The 22937-nt window shown below is 34.4% G+C and overlaps 2 pseudogenes; one reads left to right on the top strand and one right to left on the bottom strand.

Moving 5' to 3' along the window:
- Positions 1 to 1426: 1426 nt before the first annotated feature.
- LOC120217376 lies at positions 1427 to 8391 on the bottom strand (annotated as a pseudogene).
- Positions 8392 to 11123: 2732 nt separating this feature from the next.
- Positions 11124 to 12174, top strand: LOC120217375 (annotated as a pseudogene).
- Positions 12175 to 22937: the final 10763 nt, after the last annotated feature.

Here is a 22937-nt window from a genome sequence, read left to right as displayed (position 1 = left end):
CTTCAAATAATCCTGCGATTCTACTTTATTTAAGAACGGTAATAGGTAAATGTTGTAATTAAAGATGTAATTTGTTTTGTATATAAATATTTTTTAATTCCATTTGAGAAGATGAGATCCACTAGCGTTGACCATTGATTTTGAGTAGCTAAGAGATGCTCCCGCGCGACAATAGGGTTTGGTTGTAGCTTTCAGTTCTTTTTTGGGCAAAAGAAATCAAAATCGAAAGGTATATACAAAGTTAACTATCGTATAAAAATCAGGTCGGGCGACATACTGACAATCCGGCCACCTTTGCTAGTTGGATATAGATGTTTTTTTAGAAAAAGAAAATTCAATTAATTTGGTTTAATAAAATTATTATTATTTAACATGAACAATAATATTTTAATACGTTGAAATAATAATCTCAACTTTCGAAACACAACTAATCATTTTATAATCTATTTAATTATTAAAAATCTATTTGGTTACTGGTTAGGATATATTTCAATGAGAGAAAATTGTCCATGAGAATACGTGTCGAAGGGTAGGGTTTACTTTAGACCACTTCAAAAATTGTAAAATTGTAAATTAATAAAATAATATTTTCTAAAAAATAAAATATAAAATTATGAAGATAGATTTATAAAATTTTGAAAACGAAAATAAATTATTAATCGAAAATATAAAAATATTTAAAATATATGATAATTTAGAATTTTTAAGGAGATATATAACTACCTCTAGCCAGGCAGCCACCCCTTATTCTTCTATGGTTATATTATTGTTTGAGATATATTTTAGTTGCGGAGTATTTGAAGAATTTAGACATTAATATTCATCAGATTTGTTTAAATAAAAATTTAATAGATCTATTATAAGTCGCTTTCTAGCTTTACATTTGAAAATTTAATCTTAAACATTTAATTCCATCGTTTTAAAAATTTTATCCCCTATATTGGGCTGCTCTCCATTCACTTCATATAAGCTCATGTTAAACTCAGGATGTTAACGTGATTGAAACACCCACTGGACTGGACCTATACCGAACACATATAAAAGATGGTGCGTTTAAAAATAACCTTTTTTTAAGCAACAGAAAAGCTTCTTTATGGGTCGCAGTGTCTTTAAGCTTAAAGCAAAGTCTTCCCATGGTGTTTTTGTCTGCAGCTAAACCAGCAGCAATTCAAGGTCCACTCCACAGCACTTAAATATTGAAGGGAAATCAACAGGTTCACAACCTGGGAAACCCAGATTCCATGGTGGTTTGAGAATGGGAGAATTTGTTCATTTGACATCACCCATGCATAAATTGAAACGACATTTTTAATGGGAGAAACCAGACCTAAGACTTTTTTTTCCTTCTAATTTTAATTATTATTTTTCTGCTAACCATTTCTATAAATGATATATATATATATATAGTTAGATAAGAGCAAAATCCTCCAAGAGACTTCAATATCGAGAAGAAGATGGGGATTCCCCATGGAGAAAAGCAGAGAAGAAAGCGAGTGAACTGCTTGGTTTGAAGCAAGGCACTGCATGACCAGCTCCTCTAAATGTTGCAAACGTAAGCCCTTCGTATTCTTGAATCCAACCGCTGACCTGCCCAAATTAATAACATGAATTTTGGTGTTATCATCCACAATAATCAGTGCTCGTTTATTCGGATTCGAGTGAGATCGAGTACCTGTTTCTCATGGTACCATGGTCTCCATGCCTTAGTGATGGCAATCCCAAAGCACTGATGCTGTATCGAGTAGACAAAACAGGAACTCTTCCATTCGTGTGTCCACTAAAACCAATCCAAAGACATTAAAATGAGGCACACATAAAACAAGTAATATCTAGAAACTATTTGAAGCATGAGAAATTTACCTGTATATCCAAATTCTAATTCCTGCTGCAATAAGCTTTTGGTATATCGGAAGTACTGATGGCTTTGTATCTGCCCAACCGTCAAATATATCCATACTGCATTACAAAAGGCAATGGCATTGTTCAGTTGACATCTAGAAACTAAATATTCTCCTTTTTCCCGCGCTGCACATTATATCGGTAGACACGGATGCGGTGCGGGAAAATAAGTAAACCGTCCTGACGGTGTTGACATTATATATAGCAAGTATTTGCAATATATTTACTTGCAGATGCTCCAGTTCCTGAGATGATGACCATCACTAACGTGAAGAGCTATTTGAACATCCAATCTATTGTAGAAAGCATTTGCGTAGCCATCAAGGCAGAACCTCCCAAAATCCTTGGCATCTGGTAAGGAGAAAAAAATTCCATGTGACCACCATATCATAATATGGACATAAAGGAGAATGCAATTTATAGAAAATGATCACCATATTGGATTTTTGCTTCTTCGTGACTTTGAGTAGCGATTTTTCATCCGAACTCGTGGTATCACCGATACACACTGGGGTGTATAGGCTGAACATATCGATCTCCTTATACTGTTTGAGCACTTCATCAACAGCTTCACTACAATCTTCGTTGCTCCATGTATCATTGCTTTTGAAATCACAGGTTTCGGTGATGGTTTTGTGAGTTTCATCAGATACCACAGCATGACTCCACGCATAATCCACCATACCACGCCAGTCCTCGGCGTCGTATGTTTCGGGATTTCCCAACTGTCCAAATTTTCAGCACGACAAGCAAGAATTTAATAGTCTAGTGGTGGGGGGAAAAACAGGGTCGGCAGAACAATATGGTCGTACCAAAATACCATTGAGTTCAATATAAGTGAAGGGTCCTTGTTGTTGTCATAAATGAGGTCAGCCAACTCTGGAACATATTTTCCTAGGAAACCAACAAGTCAATTGAGAATCAATTTGTTGAGTTGAAGGCTAATGTAAAATTATTAAAGAGGGAATACCTGCATAGCTTTCCCCAGCTATATAAAAGGTTCTTTCTGTATGATGGAAACTTCAGGAACCACTTATGCAGGAAAGTGTAAGTATCATTTGCTGGTATTAGTAGTCCATGGAAGAAAATAAGCACAAATTAGGTCATATCTTAGCCACAATTACCATTAGTATCGAATAACTACGGTACTCGAACTCTTCATTTTTATATGTGTTTGATACGTGTATCCGATACATATCGTATAGGTAAGTAAAGAGAAAACATAAATGAGTTGTTTGCTGGAATTTACAAGTATAATTTTATGTTTTATAAAAAAAAACACAAGTATAATTTTATGTGTTAAACTCACCAGTAAACTCATCTCCTAGATTATCATAATCATTAGAACTGTTTGAGTATGAAAATCCAACTCCAATTGGAGATTCCAGGAATAACATATTGGCTTCTGCATCAGCAAAGACATTAAAATAGACTAAAATTCTTAATAATGGTATATTGAAATATTGAGAGAGCAGCATATACATAGGCTGATAAGTGCAAACAAAAAGCAAGTGGACTGATTTTATATGATTTTTCTGTTATGCAATAACAGATATTTGAATGATGAAATCAATTATTATGTTGATGACGACGAGAATAATAGACATGATTTTAATGTTATATATATATATATATTCGTGTCTATATAATCGTATACGAGTCTTATAGCTGAACCTTATGATGGATAGATAAGAAAATTATTGCACCTTTAAATATGCAAGTTGGTAGGTAAGTAAATATTCTGAACTTTATACCTTTATTCCATGAGAAGTTGTTAAATTTAATCTCAAGGCCATTGGTGTCCACTATGAAAGGACCAATCTCTTGCGTGGCTCCATATCCCACAGAAGAACACCCAGGACCTCCATTAAATATTTAACTCAGTTTGATAACAAATGTATTACTAAGATACACATTTGATGAGTTTGGAGATGAGACATTATTTTTACCTCCATTAAGCCAAAGAACCAATGGTTTTTCGTCAGGTTGAGACATTGCCTCATAGAACCAATAAAGAGTGCTCTTTCATTGATTCCATTCACGGTATCATATCCGGAGTAATGGCGGAAACCCACAGGTGGCTGACCGGGCAATTCGGTAACAAGATCGTCATCGTTCCCCAGGGAACTCGATCCCTTCTCGTCACGCCATTGCCAATGTCTTTCAAACGAGACTCGATCCGATGACGAAATAGTCGAAACACGGACCAAAGTAAATAAACCACAACACTCGGCCGGAAACCCATTTCGTTAACAGACGGAACAATCTGACATGGCTTTTTTAGACAACTTTCTTGTGTGTTTTGGGGACAGTGGTATGGGTTGTTGACATGAATTACGTCTATTATTATCCCCCAATAATTTATGATTAACACTATCCACATGGTGATGCAGATATTGGTATTGATGCATGAGGTAAGGAAACAACACAAAATATACTACATATGGTGACCACCATACACACACAAACACATATGGTCATGCATGAAGTGGAAGAACAGATTGGAAAGCAAATTAAAACTCAGTTTTTGTATATATATATATATATAGAAAAGTATTTCATAAACAATTGGTGTAAACTTTAAGTTCAATAAGTTGATTTTTTAAATGTTAGATTGTAGCTCTTTTATTAAGTTTTGGTATCAATATCCAAAATACATAATATTAAAATTTATTTCTAAATTTGATAAAATAGTCACTTTCACCTTATTTCAAAATATTTTAGCCTAACATTTTATTTTAAGATAAAATGTTCTTAATTGATGGAAACTCTTTATTTTAATTGAGAAAAAAAAAACTTTATTATTTGACAATTTCTACGCTTGTCAATATCTAAAACCAAATGTTACAAAGTCTAGAATGTAGAAGACTACAACATCACATGGGCATGGCAGTTTCTTCATAAGAATCGGAGCGGCTTACCCATCATCTTATTATGAAAAGACAGCCCCATATATTGGGGAACTATTGATCCCAAAATACAGAAGATAAAGGACCTGTTTTTAAGCAACATCATCACCACAAAGTTGAAAGATGGAGTTTTGTGGCTAAATTCGTGCTCACTTTTGATTCCGATGAACCTGTGGATAAAGGTATAGTATATGAACACCAATTAGGTTTTTCAACAGTGACCTGGATTCCAACTTTATTTCACTCAATAATCTCATCGAAAACAGTTATCTTCTTTATTTCGCCTCTTATGATTATGTTATTGAGATAAATGCACAAGTATCGAATACGAATATTAATAAAGTGTTTAGATGAGCATTAATGTACATAAACAAACTATGAAAACCTTGAGCTAGTTGTAATGCTGATAAATCCCACTGTAATAAAAACTATTTCTGATCTCTTTTTTTTTATGTATAAAAAAGAAGACAGCTAAAATGTTAAAGCAACACGTGCATCATTCTGTTTTCTGCACAGAGAAAAAGGCACACAAAAAAGCAAACAATTACATGTTCTGACTCAGTGCAAACCTAACTCTATATTGGCCAAAATGGATTCCCACCTAATTCCTTTAATGAACTCCACTTTGTTTGTGTTGTAACGTGTAGAATATTTTAAAAGAATTATATATTTTTTCCATTGGCTCTGGTATGGGTAAAGTATTAAAAACGTCTCACTATCAGGTCCGGTCCTGATATTTTAAGAGCCTTAGATCAGAAGGTGATGATAAGAATAAATAGGGGCTCATACTTAGATTTCTTCTATCATTAAAATGAGGTTCACTGAATTATCATATTTTCGAGTTTTTTAAATAAAAAATGATGTTTAAAATATTTTTTAATTATTGAGTCCCACTAAATTACCATATTTTTTAATATTTGAAATAAAAATATTTTTAAAAATATTTTTTAATTATTAAACTTAAAAATAATTTTAAAAATGGCCCCCTCCAAGATTGGGGCCCTAGGCGGTCGTCCCCCTGACCTATGCCCAAGGCCGACCCTGCTCACGACTATAGTATATTGTTTTGTTAAGTATACTGACTCTTAAAATTTATAAAATAGTCATCTAATTATAAGATGTTATTTTGTCAAGTCTCACGACTATTAAAGTTACAAAATGATCACCTAATTATTCATATGTTCCAAACTCGTTATTTTTCGTTAAAAAATGACGACAATTTGAGTTGGATGTTAACCTGCTGATTAGTATATGATAAAATTTCATCTCAGAATCTCAATTTCAGTCAGCATGTTAACATCTAGCTCAGACTACTATCAATTTTTTAACGAAAAGAAATGAGTTTGGAACATATGAACAATAAGTTGATCATTTTATAACTTTTAATAATCGAATGACTCAACAAAATAACACTTTATAATCGAATTATATTTTTAAACTTTTAATAATCGATGTACTCAACAAAGCAATATCCTATAATCAGATAACCATTTATGTACTCGATTCTATAGTGTTGAGCCGTTGCTAGTGCCGCTAACCTAGAATGTGGATAATGGTTTAAGAAAGAAAAGTGCAGATCTATGCTTATGCCCAGGGAAAAGGAAAAAAAAGAGAGATTATTTTAATGTAATTCATGAGTCTTTATCCGAAAGGTGTATCAGCAGGGACGAAGCTTACCGGTGTCATGATTAAAAAATTATGGTTAATTTTCACGTCCATTGACAAATGTGAATAGGGTTTTAAACAAGATGAGACAAACTGTGAATTATTTGAGTCTGATTTAATTAAAGTTCGGTCATCACTTGATTTTAAAGAATTGGATTCAAGTTTTTAACAAGTAGAAGTAAGCTATTTAATACATGATTCAAAAAAAATTACGAGCAACTCAAAAAGATAATATTTTTAATTTTTAATTTTTTAAATGAAATTATCAAAAAATATTAGTATTTATATATTTTTTAAAAGCTTAATAAGATTTTCATGTGCTTAGGGGGTGTTTGGATCAAGGAATGTGAGATTCTCATGGGAATGAAATTCACATTCTCATGTTTGGTTGGTCGGAAATCTCATTCCCGGTAATGTTTTATTACCAATAGTACATTTTTTGGGGTATATTACTGAGAATGTCATTACCTCCCTTTCCTTAGGTATTGTTGAATTACCGGCGTTTTGGACTAAAATGCCCTTAAATTTTCCCTCCAAAAATATCTTTCTTCTGTCGTTGAATAATAAAAATTATACGAAGGTTAAATTACAAATTTATCCTTAAATCATTTTAGATTAACAAAAAAAGTCTAATTAAAATTTTATATGAAGTTCAGGGCTTAAAATAAAATTTTACTTTTTCATTAAACCTTTTTATATTTTCAATTTTGTAAAAAAATATAAATTTTATGAATTTAATTTTTTTTAAAGAAAATATATAAATATTTTCCAACTTGTTACAAAAACAAATATATAATAAGGATAATTTGGTCAAATATACATTCCAATAATCTTTTATTCCTTTAACCAAACACGATAATCTTACATTCATGCTAAACAAACCAAACACAAAATACAACATTTCCAGTAATCATATTCTCTGGTAATCTTACATTCTCACTAGTAATCTTATATTTCGTGAACCAAACGCACCCTTAAGGTATAGGTTCAAGCTCGAGTTTAAGCTTCAATCGAGCTAAGCCTGAGAATATTTCAAGTTTAAGGTTTTTCAAGCTTAAGTCAAGCTTCAATTTTTTATTTTGAATTTGAGTCAAACTTGATAATTTTAAGTTCGTAAACTTTCGAGTCGAACTCAAGCTCAACAATACTCGAGCTATATTCGTTTATGGCCAATGTGAATACAACTCTCTCTCTTGTTAATTTTGTTTTAGGGTTCATCATTTATGTCATTTTGGGGCAGTTTTCTGATTAAATACCAAACCCACTTTATGTTATTATACCCAAAACTAGGGTACCTCATCTAATAAAGTGAGCCAATAAAACTCAATTATAGTTTAAGCATATGCTGAAAGCTATGAAGTCCGTCACTCCCTTATTCGGCGACAAACTACAAGTAATAGTTATTAGTCAAAAGCAAAGATGCATATATAGGATAATAATCCTCATATGTATAAAGAAAGGTTATGTTTTTATCTATATACATATATGAGTAAAGATATAATTATCTTAATAACAAATTATAATAGAAATATTGACTTTGAAATGTTAAATTTTAGGTAAACCGTAACATTCAACATTTAACTATATGTACAAACCAACTTAACTCAATGGTTAAATGAATTATTCTTATTTCAATCACTCTAACTTATTTTATTATCTTTCTATGATGTGTCATATTTTATTAATATTTTTTCTATATAAATTATAAAAAATAAAATTAAAACCCTAAAACATACCCTCTTAATCTTATACCAAAATCCCGAACCCCAAAATTATAACCCCAAATGCTAGACCCAAGCCCTAAACTCCAAATTATAACTCTCACCCTCACAGTGATGAACAATGACTCGTTGACAGCCTCACCCTTACCCTCGAACGGCCTTACCCCCAAATCACTTCTTCTCCCCTTAAGCTTCATGCCGTCAAAAGACTCATCAAAGATAATCACACGGTATGATTAATAATCATTGTCGTTTGTATAGTCATCGCCCCCTAATCCATTAGTTATGAATTTTCTGTTGTCGTCTACTCTCTTTTAGCTCGTCATTGGCATTTGAGCGTGTGAAGATCTAGAGAATAGGAAGTCACCGACGAATGATTGTAGCCACCGGTAAGTGGATGAGACCGATGAAGATGAGGTTGTTGAGGTGGCAATGGGGATTTTGTGATTTTGAGTTCATTAATTGTTGGGTTTGAGATTTAAAGGGGTATGATGCGTGTAATGTGATTTAAGGTGGAGTTTGAGATCAGATATTGATATTTCCTTATAAAATATGAGTTGACTCCAACATAAAGGCTTGACCCTACTCATTTTATATATTTACAATACACTATATTATTTAATTTTATATATTTTTATATCACATAAAATTAAATATATAATATATAATACAATAATTAAACATTAAAACCTATTTGTTAAGTTGTCTATTTATAAGAAAGTAATAAATAAATAAATTTATTGAATAAAAGTTATATAAAATGTTAAATTAAAAAGTAAAATTATAATATGAACGAGTCCAAAACGAACCGAGTTAATCATTTAAAAATATGAATAAACATAATCACAATTAAATATTTATTTTTTTCAACTTTTTTAAAAGTCGATATATTAAATTTATTCGTTAAAATATCAATTAAAAACATAAACATTGAGAGTTTTTTTTAGTAGGACGGAATTTAAGCTGTACATTGATTTCAAAACTTTATTTCCTTCTCTCTTTTATATTTTCATATATTATTTGCCACATATTTAAATTTAACGAGAGTCAAAAACAAAGTTATTAATTGAACTTCAATTTTAAAGAACAGGGACTGAAAAAATAATTATACCAAATTGGCTTTTGACTTGCTAAAATTCGATGTTTAATGAATTTCGGTATTCATTATGGTTATCTAAGTTTTAACTCAACCACAACTACATCCCAATACATTAGGGAAAATCTTCACCGAATCGAAAGAAAGAAGAGGTAAAACCACCCAAGTAGTGGAGGAGGAAAACGATTTGTTTATATGTTATCTCTCTTATATTATTTTTTAAAATAGGATTGTTTTTACTGTAATAAGAGAAAACGGCCGAACGATGTAATATCTTTTAGAAAGATAGGCGGATGATAAGACATCTTTTAAATTTCATACATGCAGAAGATGTTGGTGCTGGAAGCAGTCTTTTTGGAAGACACCATTTCGACTGTCTTCTCCAGTGCACTGTAGAAAGAGAAAATAAACTCCGGTGAACGATCATTTCAAATTCCCCCCCCCCCCCACTTCACTAGTTGACCCGTTTTTTAGAGTCAGGTATAATTATTTTCGTCTAAATTTGAATCTGACCCAATCCCACCTTTAAAAAATTTAACCTGACATAAATTAAACATAAATTATCAAAATGAAAAAATCGACCAATTGGATCAAAATGAATCAAAAGTTGTTGGGTCCGAGTGAAATGCTCATCCCAGATGTAAATAGATTCAAAAGCCCTCTCCCTCTTGTAGCCCAACTTAACAACCCAACTCAGCTACTACTAGTAGTACAGCCCAATAGAATAGCAAAATCTTCACTGAATCCGAATAATGAAGATTTTCTTCTTGTTCAATCATATTTGGGGATAGGGATGGCAAACGGGCGGGTCGGGTGCGGATACCCCCTCCCCATCTCCATACCTACCTAATATTTTTCAATCCACCACCCGCCCACCACCCATGATGGGTAGAAATTTTCAAATCCACACCCGTCCACGCGGGTACATTCTCAAATCCATCCCCACTACCCACTAGCGACGTACCCGTCTAGACCCGCCTGACAGCAAACTTAAGTTATACATAAGCAACAAATATAAAAAAACATGTCCATTAAGAAACATAATAAAATAATCCAAGGATTATCTAAGTTAAGTGTTAATATAGATCTTAAAATACATAAAACATCATAATAAATGACATAATTAAAGTCTAGAAACATAAATGACAAACACATAATGTTTTTGTTCTTTGACACAATATTCTAAAATTTCAGGCAATATTTGTGATATATAATACTCCAGTATTACAATCATCATTCTCTATTTCCTCCAATTGAGAGCGCTCCAATTTAAATTCACTACTACCTACATATATAATAGAAAATAAAACTAATATAAGTTAGTAACTAAACTTTAATAAGATAATTAAGCACAATTTGACAACTAATATAAACTAAATAATAATATTACCTTTAATATCGGCCCAATGTTAATTTTGAGCATACATTAATGCTTCAATCGTCTCCGGAAGTAGTCGACTACGATAAGGACCAATTACTCTTCCACCTATACTGAATGCAGATTTTGATGGGAGAGTGGAGACAGGAATACCCAAAATATCCTTTGTTATTTTGTTGGAGAGTTGGATAAATTACATGTTATATCTTATACAATATTATAATTTATAAATTAGTCTCTAAAATTACACCTAAATTCATAATGGTCCAAAAGTTAATGGATATTTAGCTGGGCGGGCGGATGTGGGGCGAGCGGATGCGGGGCGGGCGGATGCGGGGGCGGGTAATGTCTCAAACCCATTACCCGCCCACCACCCGCGACGGGTACCACTTTCTAAATCCACACCTGCCCACTACCCGCTAAAATTATACCCATTCCCGCCCCAATTAGAACGGATGCAGTGCAGAATCCACGAAACTGTACCCGTTTACCATCCTATTTGGGGAGGAAGAGAGAGAGGAAAGAGATGGATGGGGGACTCTGCTACGATTGGTGCAGAGTTTGTAGTTGGTTTTACTGGGGAAATATCTCAGAGTAAGAGTACTACAAGCAGCAAAGAACGAAATCGTTTTACAGTTCACCAAGTGGCCTCTCCCTCTTCACAAGACCATGGCTTCCCCTGTCCGACGGCCCTCCACGTGGCATCATCTTTGGGATCCATGGGTATGGCAATGACGTAAGTTGGACTTTCCAGTCCACTTCGATCTTCCTTGCTCAGAAAGGGTTCTCTTGCTTTGCCCTTGACATTGAAGGCCATGGCAGATCTCAAGGTTTAAGATGTTATGTCCCAAATGTTGATTTAGTTGTCCAAGATTGCCTCTCCTTCAATCTCATCAAGCAAGATACGAACTTTGATGGGTTACCTTGTTTTTTATATGGCGAATCCATGGGGGTGCCATTGCTTTGCTGGTTCATTTTGCTGATCCGATGGGGGATTTAAAGGTGTTGTTTTGGTTGCACCCATGGTTAAAATCTCGGACAAGGTTACACCCAGATGGCCAATTCCTCAAGCTCTCACTTTTATCTCCAATTTCTTGCCCACTTTAGCCATTGTACCAACTGAAGATCTCTTGCACAAGTCGATCAAAGTAGAAGAAAAGAAGATTGTTGGGAACATTAATCCATTCAGGTATAGAGGGAAACCGAGACTGGGAATCGTTGTTGAGCTCTTGAGGGTGACCGAGTTGTTGAGTCAAATACTGAGCCATGTAAGTATCCCGTTCTTAGTTGTCCATGGCAGTGCAGAATGTTGTTACTGATCCGGAAGTGAGTCGGACGTTGTACGAGGAAGCATCGAGTCAAGACAAGACGTTTAAGATCTATGAAGGGATGTGGCACTCGTTGTTGTTCGGTGAACCTGATGAGAACATTGAGGTTGTTCGTAGTGATGTATTATCTTGGTTGAATGATAGATGTAACAAAAAGATCTGAGTAGGGTTTAATTTATTATCTTTTGAAAAAGGAGGAAATAATGAAACAGACCATGTTGTAGGATTGATTTGTTTGGTGTTTGTCAATGATGACTGTATCAAAGGCTACGGTGGGAGATTCAGTCTGTCAATCCTGAGGCTAAGGTGCGATGCACCGTGTTTGGTGTTGAAAGAGTGGGAGATTCAGTTTGTTGATCCCGCACCGGACCTGGGGTTGCAAGCTTAAACACTGCAGGGTTAAGGTTGTGAATTGACAATGTAGCTATATATATAGTGTAAAAATTGAACCATCTAAATATACCCAAACAAGTATTTCATCTAAAATCCTAATTGAATTATCCTTATTTGATCAAGCAAATCCTTTGAAAATAGACAGAAACGAGCCTAGGGAATTATAAGTCAACGAAATAGTATAAAAGGAGAAGCAGTTCTTAAAGTGGATGGAATCCAACTAAAGGAACAAGCTGAAATAACTACATACATTGCAGATGCCAGAGAGTTATAAAGATGTTAAACAACTTAGAAGAAAGGCAGCTTCTTTGCAGTCTCACTTGACGATTTCCATGAAGGGTCGAAGACGCAAAAGCATATTCACATAGTTCTGTTTGACAGTCCCTGCAACTGCATATTCCTGATAAAGATTACATGTTTAACAAAGTAGAAGAGAATGTAATAGAATAATGTAATGCTTTCGGCCTCATCCAGAACAGTTCTAAATCATCCAACTCTTGCAAGACGTCGCGAAGCAAATCATCCACCCCCTTCTTATGTTTCACTCCTTGTTTTATTAGAAATTTTGAGTCCATCGGCAAAATCGATCAAATAGGGCAGTGAAAAAAAGAATTCTTCATATGTTGTATCCTTAAGATTATTTTCTTAAATATGGTATTTTGAATAGTAACATAAGAAAGACGCATGATGAAGTCAACGTCTTCTGTATGACCTGGGAAAGATGATGCACTCAACGTCTTCTGTATGACCTGGGAAAGACGCATGAAACAACAGGCATCTTCTACAGGACCTGGGAAAGTATGGGCACCAGCCATGGGAAGCATGAGGAAGACACTGAATCTTTTATTCAACTTCATGAGCCAGGTGATTCGACCGTCTTCTCTTTTTCACTGTTCATTTCATTGTTCATTTCACTCCAGTTTTAAAAATAATTTCTCATACGCCTTTAGACAGAACCAATTCTTTTTTTTCCCACCATATTATATGGGTAATTTTGCCGAGTTCATTAATGATAGAGTAAAAATTTAACATTTTTAAATATTTTTATTTTTAAATATATTTAAATAAGAGTTTAACATTTCTGAATTTAATCAAATAAATAAAGATCAAACATGTGAAATAATCAACACAAAATGAAGTTGAAAGACTGGAGGCCTTAAAACATGCCCAGAAAACATAAATGGAAATTCAATTCATTGCACAAAAGAGCAAATTTTCTTTCCAAAACTGCTCCAACTCTTCCGAATTTAAATGACACAACGAACAAAGAAATAACATTAAAAACAAAACATTGATTCAAGATTTAACCCAAACAACATAAACCCACATGATATTCTTACACTACGAACGATCCCGAAACCGAACAACTTCCGTCGTGTTTGCTGCTAAACCCGAACGGCAACCAAGACCGTCGTCGAAATTCAGAGCATAACTGGAAGGATAATACTGTGACTTGAACCGTTGCTTGCTTTGACTCTTCATTGCTTTCTTCAAAGCTGCTTTAACTCTCCAAAATAGACTCATGCATCGCTTCTTCCCATATCTTCCCATGAAATCCATATGTTTTTGTTTTCTGTCGTTGGAAGCAAAATTCAACGACCCTTTAGACTAAAATGTATGTCTTTTCAAAGAACTTGCAGTTTTCAACGGCAAACACTGATTTTTATCTGGAATTTTGCATTGGAGTGATGAGATTCTATCCGGAAGTGAGAGAGAAAAGCAAGGAAAAATGGGTTACAATGGGCAGTGTGCAGTGGCAGTGAGACTTCCCCATTGTCGTAGTGTCAACATCAGATACGTTTGGTTTCAATCCAGAGTTTAAATTGGATAGTCATTGGGACCTGTTGGGAAACAAGGTTATTTCCCACAGTAATATAGTTTTAAAATTGACTTAAAATATCAAGATCAAAATCACTAAAGATTGTACAGCGGATAAACCTCTCAAATTATTGAATATTGAAACACAATGAAAAAATCGAATAAAAAACAATAAAGGAGATAACTCACCAAATTTACGATGTTCGACGAGAATGTCGTCTACTCCTCGGGCACCACATCGGATGATAACTTCACTATCAACAAATATTACAACAAATGGAATTCTTTAGAATTCCCAAAGTGAAAGAATGAAGAAAACAAGAAGAAGAGAACTTGTTTTTGGGATGATTTCTAATGAAATATTTAGCCCTATTTATAGTAGTTTTAAGTACTAAACTTATAAATAACCTAATATTTTAGGGATTAAACATGAAAAATAAGTTGGTCACCTACCAAATAATTTTCCAATAAGCTGGCCACCAACCAAGATGAAATTTCCAACTTGTCAACTTAATTTAAAGCCAAATCTTCACATTGGCTTGAAATTACCAAGCATACTCAACTTCTTCAACTCCCCAAATTTGTAGTGCCTCTAATCGCGCTCACAAACGTCACACACCCGAAGGTGTTCATACTTTTAGGATGTTAATCAAGTTCAAACAATGATTGAACTTGATTACTGTTACCACCTTGGTCATCATATCTGCAGGATTTTCTGATGTCGCAATTTTTTGAAGTGGAATATTTCCTTCTTCAAAGATCTCCCGCACAAAGTGATACCTCACGTCGATATGCTTAGTCCTTGAATGGTAGAATTTATTTTTCGCTAAGTGAATAACGCTCTGACTATCACAATAGAGACTAATGTGACTTTGAACAACTCTCAAGTCTTCCATCAGCCCGTTAAGCCAAATTGTTTCCTTTACAGCCTCTGAAACTGCCATGTATTCTTCCTCTGTAGTAGACAAGGCCACATAGATTGCAATGTAGACTTCCAACTTACTCAGTAGTTGATCGACGCTTATCCAAATCACCAACATAGTCGGAATCAACATATCCAACCACACACTGACCAAGTGCTTCATCTTGTTCAAAAACTAAACCAACATCCACGGTTTGTTGGAGATACCGTAGAATCCATTTCACAACTTGCCAATGTCCTTCTCCAGGATCATGCATGTACCTGCTCACAACTCCAACTGCTTGTGAAATGTCAGGACGCGTACACACCATTGCATACATCAAGCTCCCAACTGCATTAGCATATGGAACTATTTCCATATACTCTCGTTCTTCGTTAGTTTTAGGAGATAATTGAGAACTAAGTTTCAAATGAGAAGTCAGTGGGATACTTACATGTTTGGTATTTTCATTCATGCCAAAACATTGTAATACTTTTCTCATATATTGCTTCTGTGTTAAACAAAGCTTCCCTCTCTGTCTATCTCTGTTTATCTTCATACCAAGAATCTTGTTGGCCTCACCTAGATCTTTCATCTCAAATTCTTGATTCAACTGAGCGTTTAATTTGTCTATCTCATTTTGACTCTTCGAAGCGATCAACATATCGTCAACGTACAAGAGAATATAAATGAAATATCCATCTTTGAGCTTTTGCAAATACACACAATGATCATATTTGCTTCTAGTGTACTTTTGCCACCTCATAAAGCTATCAAATCTCTTATACCGCTGCCTCGGAGATTGCTTCAATCCATATAGTGATTTGTTCAGCTTACAAACCCATTTCTCACAAACACCATCTTTGTATCCTTCTAGCTGAGTCATATAGATCTCCTCTTCTAAATCATCGTGCAAGAAAGTCGTCTTTACATCAAGTTGAGCTAGCTCCAAATTCACCTGTGCTACCAAGGCCAACAATATTCTAATGGAGGAGTGTTTCACAACAGGGAAAAATATTTCATTGTAATCGATTCCTTCCTTTTGAGCGTAGCCTTTAGCTACTAACCGTGCCTTGTAGCGAACATCTTTCTTGTTATGAGATCCATCTTTCTTTGCAAATACCCACTTGCATCCAATTTCTCTTTTACCTTTCGGTAATTGTGCCAGTTTCCAAGTATTGTTCTTTTGGAGAGATTACATTTCTTTATCCATGGTACTTTTCCACTTATCACTTTCCAAGCTTTGTATTGCTTCTTGGTAAGTGATAGGGATATCATCATCAATAACTGGAAGAGCATAGGCCACTATATCAACAAATTGAGTAAGTCTACGAATTTCTCTCATTGGCCTTGTAACTGCAAGGGGTTCTGGTGTCTCCAATTGTTCTTGGGTTTGAACCTCTTCATCTTCTGATTCTTCTATTGGAGTTGAAGAATCAGCTGCATCAACTTCTGGGATCATCGTCTTCTAAAACTCTACCTGTTTTGGAGTATGTTCCACCTTCTGCGGAGAACTACTTGTCTGGACAACTTCATTTGTTACCTTCTTTACTAGGACATATTCATCAACGGTAACATCTCTGCTACTCCTACAAATTATCTACTACTTGTCTTCTTTGCTCTCGGATCAAGCTTGGATTCCTTCACATGATAATAAGCAGTGGATCCAAATACATGTAAGGAATCATAATCAGTAGCAGGTTTTCCAGACCATACCTCCAATGGTGTTTTTACTCCAAACGCTGATGACGGCAGACGATTGATGAGATGGTCAGCATATGTCACAACCTCAGCCCAAAATGCATTTCTTAACCCAACATTAGACAACATACATCGAACTTTCTCCAATAATGTTTGATTCATACGCTCTGCCACCCCATTCTGTTGTGGTGTTTTTCTAACAATGAAGTGTTGAACAATACCATACTCATGACAAACGTCAAAGAATGGGTCACTTTTATATTCCCCTCTATTGTCCGTCCTAAGACATTTGATATTTCTACCAGTCTGGTTCTCGATCATATTTTTCCATTTTAGGAAAATTCGAAGCACTTCATCTTTAGACTTCATCGGATACACCCAAACCCTTCTGGAAAAGTCATCTACAAAAGTTACAAAATAATGGTTTCCTCCCAAAGATGATGTCTTTGAAGGACCCCATACATTTGAGTGAATATAATCCATAATACTTTTTGTATTATGTATAGTGGTGTTAAACTTCACTCTTTTCTGCTTTCCCATAACAAAATGCTCGCAAAAGTTCAATTTGCAAGCCTTTGCACCTTTCAACAATCATTTCTTTGCTAGAATTTGCAAGGATTTCTCTCCAGCATGTCCCAACTGCATATGCCACAACTGGGTTGCGTCCAAATCATCACCTCCGGAAGCTGCTGCAACTGCTCCAATAATTGTACTACCTTGATAGTAATACAAATTATTTTTCCTGATTCCCTTCATCATCACAAGTGCGCCATACGTGACTTTTAAAACTCCATCTCTCATAGTGACTACTGAGCCTTTGGATTCGAAGGCTCCCAACGAGATGAGATTTTTCTTCAATCTGGGCATGTATCGGACATCAGTCAGAACTCTGGTTGATCCATCTTGATTCTTCAATCGAATTGAACATATCCCAACAGTTTTACAGGCATTGTCATTGCCCATATATCCTGCATTTAGTTATACTAAATCGGAGAACCACTCCCGATTAGGAGACATATGATAAGTGCAACCCGAATCTAATATCCATTCATCTGAATGGAATGTTGATGATGAAGCAACCAATGATATGTCAGAGTCATTTGAATCATGCTCTGCAACACATGCATCTGGAGCAGCTTTTCATTTCTTCTTCAGCTTCGGACAATCTTTCTTCCAATGGCCTTTCTCATGACAAAAGGCACATTCATCTTTTCCCAGTCTGGACTTCGACTTTGATATCCCTCTTCACTTTGGCTTTTGACTTTTCGAGCGACCTCTTGCCACCATGGCCTCTGCTGCTTCGTACTTGCTCTCCTTCTTGGTTTTCTTTCTGAGCTCATAACTATACAAAGCAGCAGTTACATCTTTAAGGGTAACATTATCCTTACCATGTAGTAATGTTGTCTCAAGGTGCTCAAATTCATCTGGAAGAGATGACAACAACATCAAGGCCAAATCTTCATCTTTAAAGGTTTCATCCATGCCCAATATGTAACATCCGCAATACCGGGTTAGTGACCAAATTGTAAAGTTTCAGAATTTGGTGACTAAAGTAGAAGAATGAAAGAATTCAATGATTATTTGAATATATATTGAAGGTTATTTGGTAATTATTAAAGGAAATTAAGGGTATTATGGTCATTTGACCAGAAAGATTTTTTATAATTTTTTTAAGGGTAATAAGCACGTATGAAGAAGAGTCCAGAGCATTCTTCAGTCTTCTTCTTCCTCCTCTCCACCGTGAAGCTTGGTATAAGGTAAGTGAGTCTTTAGTTGGTTAATTCTTTCGTTTTAAAGCTTGTTTTGATTCTTGGGATATTAAGAAAGATTAAGGAAAGCTTTAGGGGGCTTAAACCTCAAAGATTAACAAGTTATGAGAAATTAAGAAAAATGAGTTTTTAAGTGAATTTTTGATATGGAAGGAGTTAATAGATTGTGAAGTTGAATTTGACTTGTCAAGGATTAAATTAAGAGGTAGGAAGTGTTAGAATTGGAATTAGAACACATTGGAAATTTGGTATGATTTTTGAATCTTATATGGAAGATAGAATTTTGAGGTTTAAGATGAAATAAATGAATATAGATTGGTTTAAGTATGTGTACTAGAGTTAAGGATGAAAAGGGGATGATATATGAAGTGTTTGAGAGGAAATGAAGTAATTTCGGGTTGAAAATATGATTTCTGGGCAAGGGGAATCGGTACCCATTCAAGGGGAACCGATACCCCTTCAAACGAACAAGAATTTCCAGTATGTCATAGGGGAACCGATACCCCCATGGGGGGAACCGATTCCCCCTAAAGGAAAATTGGGGATATGGATTTAATAAGTTCGTTTAAATTGATAGTATCCAATTACAAGGTGTAGGTATCTAATGATGGTCTCGAAATGTACATTTATGTAGATTCTACGCATAAAGCAATTCCGGAACGTTTAGCAAGTAAGATCGATCAAGGGAAAGATAAGAGATTGGATTTGGCTAGTGAGGCCAGGTGAGTGCATATTAGTTAGTTTATGGTGCTAAATGGAAACAAGACTTGCGACAAGTCTATTTCCTATGTTAGAATGCATGAATATATGATTATACGTATATGAATGACATGAATTGTATGTATGCATGAATATATGTGTTGACATGCTTTTGAATGTAATGTTATGAGAAGTATGTGCTATATAAGGTATATATATACATATGTGAAACTGAACTATGTGACTGCATGAGAAAGATATGAGCCATATGACATGATATAGGTGAACATGGGAAAGCAAAGTATGAGATATAAACTATGTGATCATAGTAAAATATAATTATATTTTTATATGATAAGTGAAATAAACTGGATAATATTGATCTATAGGATGAAGTGAAAATAGTACACCAACTAAGGGATTTGAACATAAATGATAAGATGAACGTATAAGATAAGCTAGATGGGAAAGATTCATAGGTTTAAATAAAACTATAACACATGGGTTGAATGATAGAAATTTGTGAAGTTATATGAAAAGATTATAAGAGCTATAAGAAATTGAATTAAGTAACAGATTAGATTATATATAAATAATAGAAGTGAGATATGTTTATAAGTCTGCCCTAGATGAATACGAAATATAAGAGTGCTATATGATTTGTATTAGGATAATCTTGAGGATATATATATAGATAGATATGAAATGAAATGAAATGAGTTATATGAATACCCAATTATGTGATGAAATGGTGAATTACCTGAACATGTGAATATATGTTTAAGAGAAGGCATACGATTAGATATAAGCAATGTGACTATAAGTATATGTGCTTTAAGTGATATGACTTATAAGTATTTCTATTATAATGTTACATGATATGTTATGTATGTTAAAGGAATTATGTGATGGTATAAGAATTGATAGGAAATATATGTGAAAACAAGTATATGATACGAGACAAAACTTATGACTATAAGCTACGTGAAAGTGTTCTAGGTGTTTCGATATATTATATGAAGTATATGATCTTATGTGAACAAGATATGATAAGTATGTTTATATGAATAAAGGTGATTGGGTGAGAAATGATAGAAATTATATGAAAACATGACATATGTGACATGTGAATTATATGGAAATGATCTACGGGTAAGTGAACTACGTGACTATGTGATCATATGAAAAGAAGCTATGTGATACGTGATATGTGAAAGTGAATTACAAGTTTATGTGTATATTTGAAATGAAATAAATGATAACGCCCATGTTATGTGTCATGAGAGCTAGGGGTATAGTTGGCATGCCAAGAGTCGAGGGTTTATTCGGTTCTTTAGGACATATGTATATCCTTTGGAACCTGTGTGAAGTCTTGAAAGACACATACTTGATCCATAGTATATGTATATGATTCTTAAGGAATTCTACGTGGTCCTTATGGACATCATTCTACGGGCACTACGGTGCAATTCTACGGGCACTTCGGTGCAATTCTACGGGGCACTTCGGTGCATTTATACGAGCTGTGGTGACAGCATAGTGCACAACCTCTATAGACTCACATATCGATAGTTCTCACATATATACATGGGTTAATCCAGAGATATGAACAAATATAAGTTAGTGGTATGATAAATGCTATAGAAATTATATGATGTTGTGTGTATAGTGTTTGATTGAAAAAGTATGTGATTATATGATAACATGTGAATGATGAATTATGTGTATGTATGAATTTACTGCGATTAATCTGATATGATTCTATACGATATGAAAAATGCCTGGAATTGCTATAACATGATAGAACATAACATGCATGTATCAATATATGTTTTAAAGTGCATTATAAGTGGTTATGCCTCACTAAGTCTTCGACTTAGCGTGTGATTGTTTCACACGTAGGTTTCGAGAAGAGTAAGGAGTGATGCGGAGCAAGACAGGTCAGTTTTCCTTACCAAAAGATCAGATCAGAAATATTTGATAAAGTATGTTTTTGTTTATGTATAAAGTGTTGGCATGTAATAAGTCATTAAGTACGAGCACTCTGATAAAGTCTGTATTTTGTTTTAAATAAAGTTTTAAATTTCCCGGGATTTTTCTTAAGAGTCAAGGTTTGAAAAGTCAATGTGACACTTCGGACTCGTATCAGGGTCGGATACGGGTTGGGGGGGTGTTACATTTAATGGTATCAGAGCTATGGTTTAGCCGATTCTCGGCATAAACCGAAGTCCAAAAGGTCATAAAAGGTGTACATGCCAACATAGATTGAAAAATTTCTGATCTGATAGTGTAAGGAATACGTTGTCTTGCTAATAAAATAAGAATAGTTTAACACAGTAGAAATCCGATCGTGATAATTTCGAAGTAAGTGAAAGGTGATATTCCTGATTGTGATAGCTATTCACTTGCCCTGGCCAGGCAGGATGAAGAGCGGACACCTCAGGAAATGCCTAGTAAGATCAAAAGTTGATTTCAGAAAGCTGAAATCATATCTGAATAATGATAGAAAATTTTCATCGTTTGGAATCGGAAAAATGATGTAGAGTAGTTTTGCTATTATGTGAATAAGATAGAATATGGTGAACGGGTGTCACCATAAGAATGTTAAAAAGATCTAATGACGTGATGATTACGTATAGAAGAACTCAAGGATAAGTGCATCAGTGACAAGTGTATAAGATGTATATGTCAGAGCTTATGAGTTCGAAATGAAGGAATAACATTGTGTATAAGCCAGAGCGTTTATATGATAAGGATTTGCAGTTAAGACGGAAAAGTTAGCGTTAGCTAACAAGAATATGCGATGGAAATGTACTGGAATTATAAGATATAAAATATTGTCAGGATATGATAACCAGATCTGCAATGGATCTGGATACAGTTGCATATTTGGATCATAATAATGAGGTATAGTAAAGGAAAAGGAAGTAAGAATTGGTATCTTTAAATAAAGCTGAGGATTGATAAGAAGAGTTTGAGAATGTGTATATCGATGATCAGATTATAAGACACGGGAAGTCCGAATGTTGAGTTTGAGCAAAAGAAATTTCAGGATGTATGAGAATAGAGGTGAAATTGATAAGTTGAGTAAGTGAATTTTTAAGATAATTTCGATTTGACAGGATGTATGTGTTTGGTTGATTAGGGTTTGTACCCTAGATTGAACATATATTATTGACTAGCTGTCAGAGTAAAAGGGATAGAATAATAGGATTGAAGGAAAAGATAAAGTTGAGTTAATTGATTATGATGTGAATTTGAATATGGTTGTATATTCTGAGCAGATAGCTATGATGTAGAAACTGAGATAAGTGTTTGCATGGAATCTTCAGGAAGAAAAATACAAGTATAAGAATGATAAAGAATGAAGTTATGTATAAGAAATGGGTTATTAAAGTAATGAGGATGCAATGAAGATTGGTACATAAAGATGAGTATAAGTAATAAGACAAGAGTATGTGAACATGAAAGGAAATATATGATTAATGTATAAGGAATAAGGAATAAGGAATAAAGAAATGAAAGGGATTGATTTAAAGGATCATATACGATAAATATGGAAGTACAGAGGACAATTTTTGATATGGAAATAAGACCAGTGTGCAAGGTGATGTGAAAATATTGTTTGACTCCTTAAAGTATATATTTAATCACATTGA

Source organism: Hibiscus syriacus, unplaced genomic scaffold, assembly GCF_006381635.1.
Source record: "Hibiscus syriacus cultivar Baekdansim isolate YM2019G1 unplaced genomic scaffold, ASM638163v2 tig00110187_pilon, whole genome shotgun sequence".
Taxonomy (NCBI): domain Eukaryota; kingdom Viridiplantae; phylum Streptophyta; class Magnoliopsida; order Malvales; family Malvaceae; genus Hibiscus; species Hibiscus syriacus.
The sequence above is the reverse complement of the archived record's forward strand: the minus strand, read 5'-3'. Positions and strand labels throughout refer to the sequence as shown.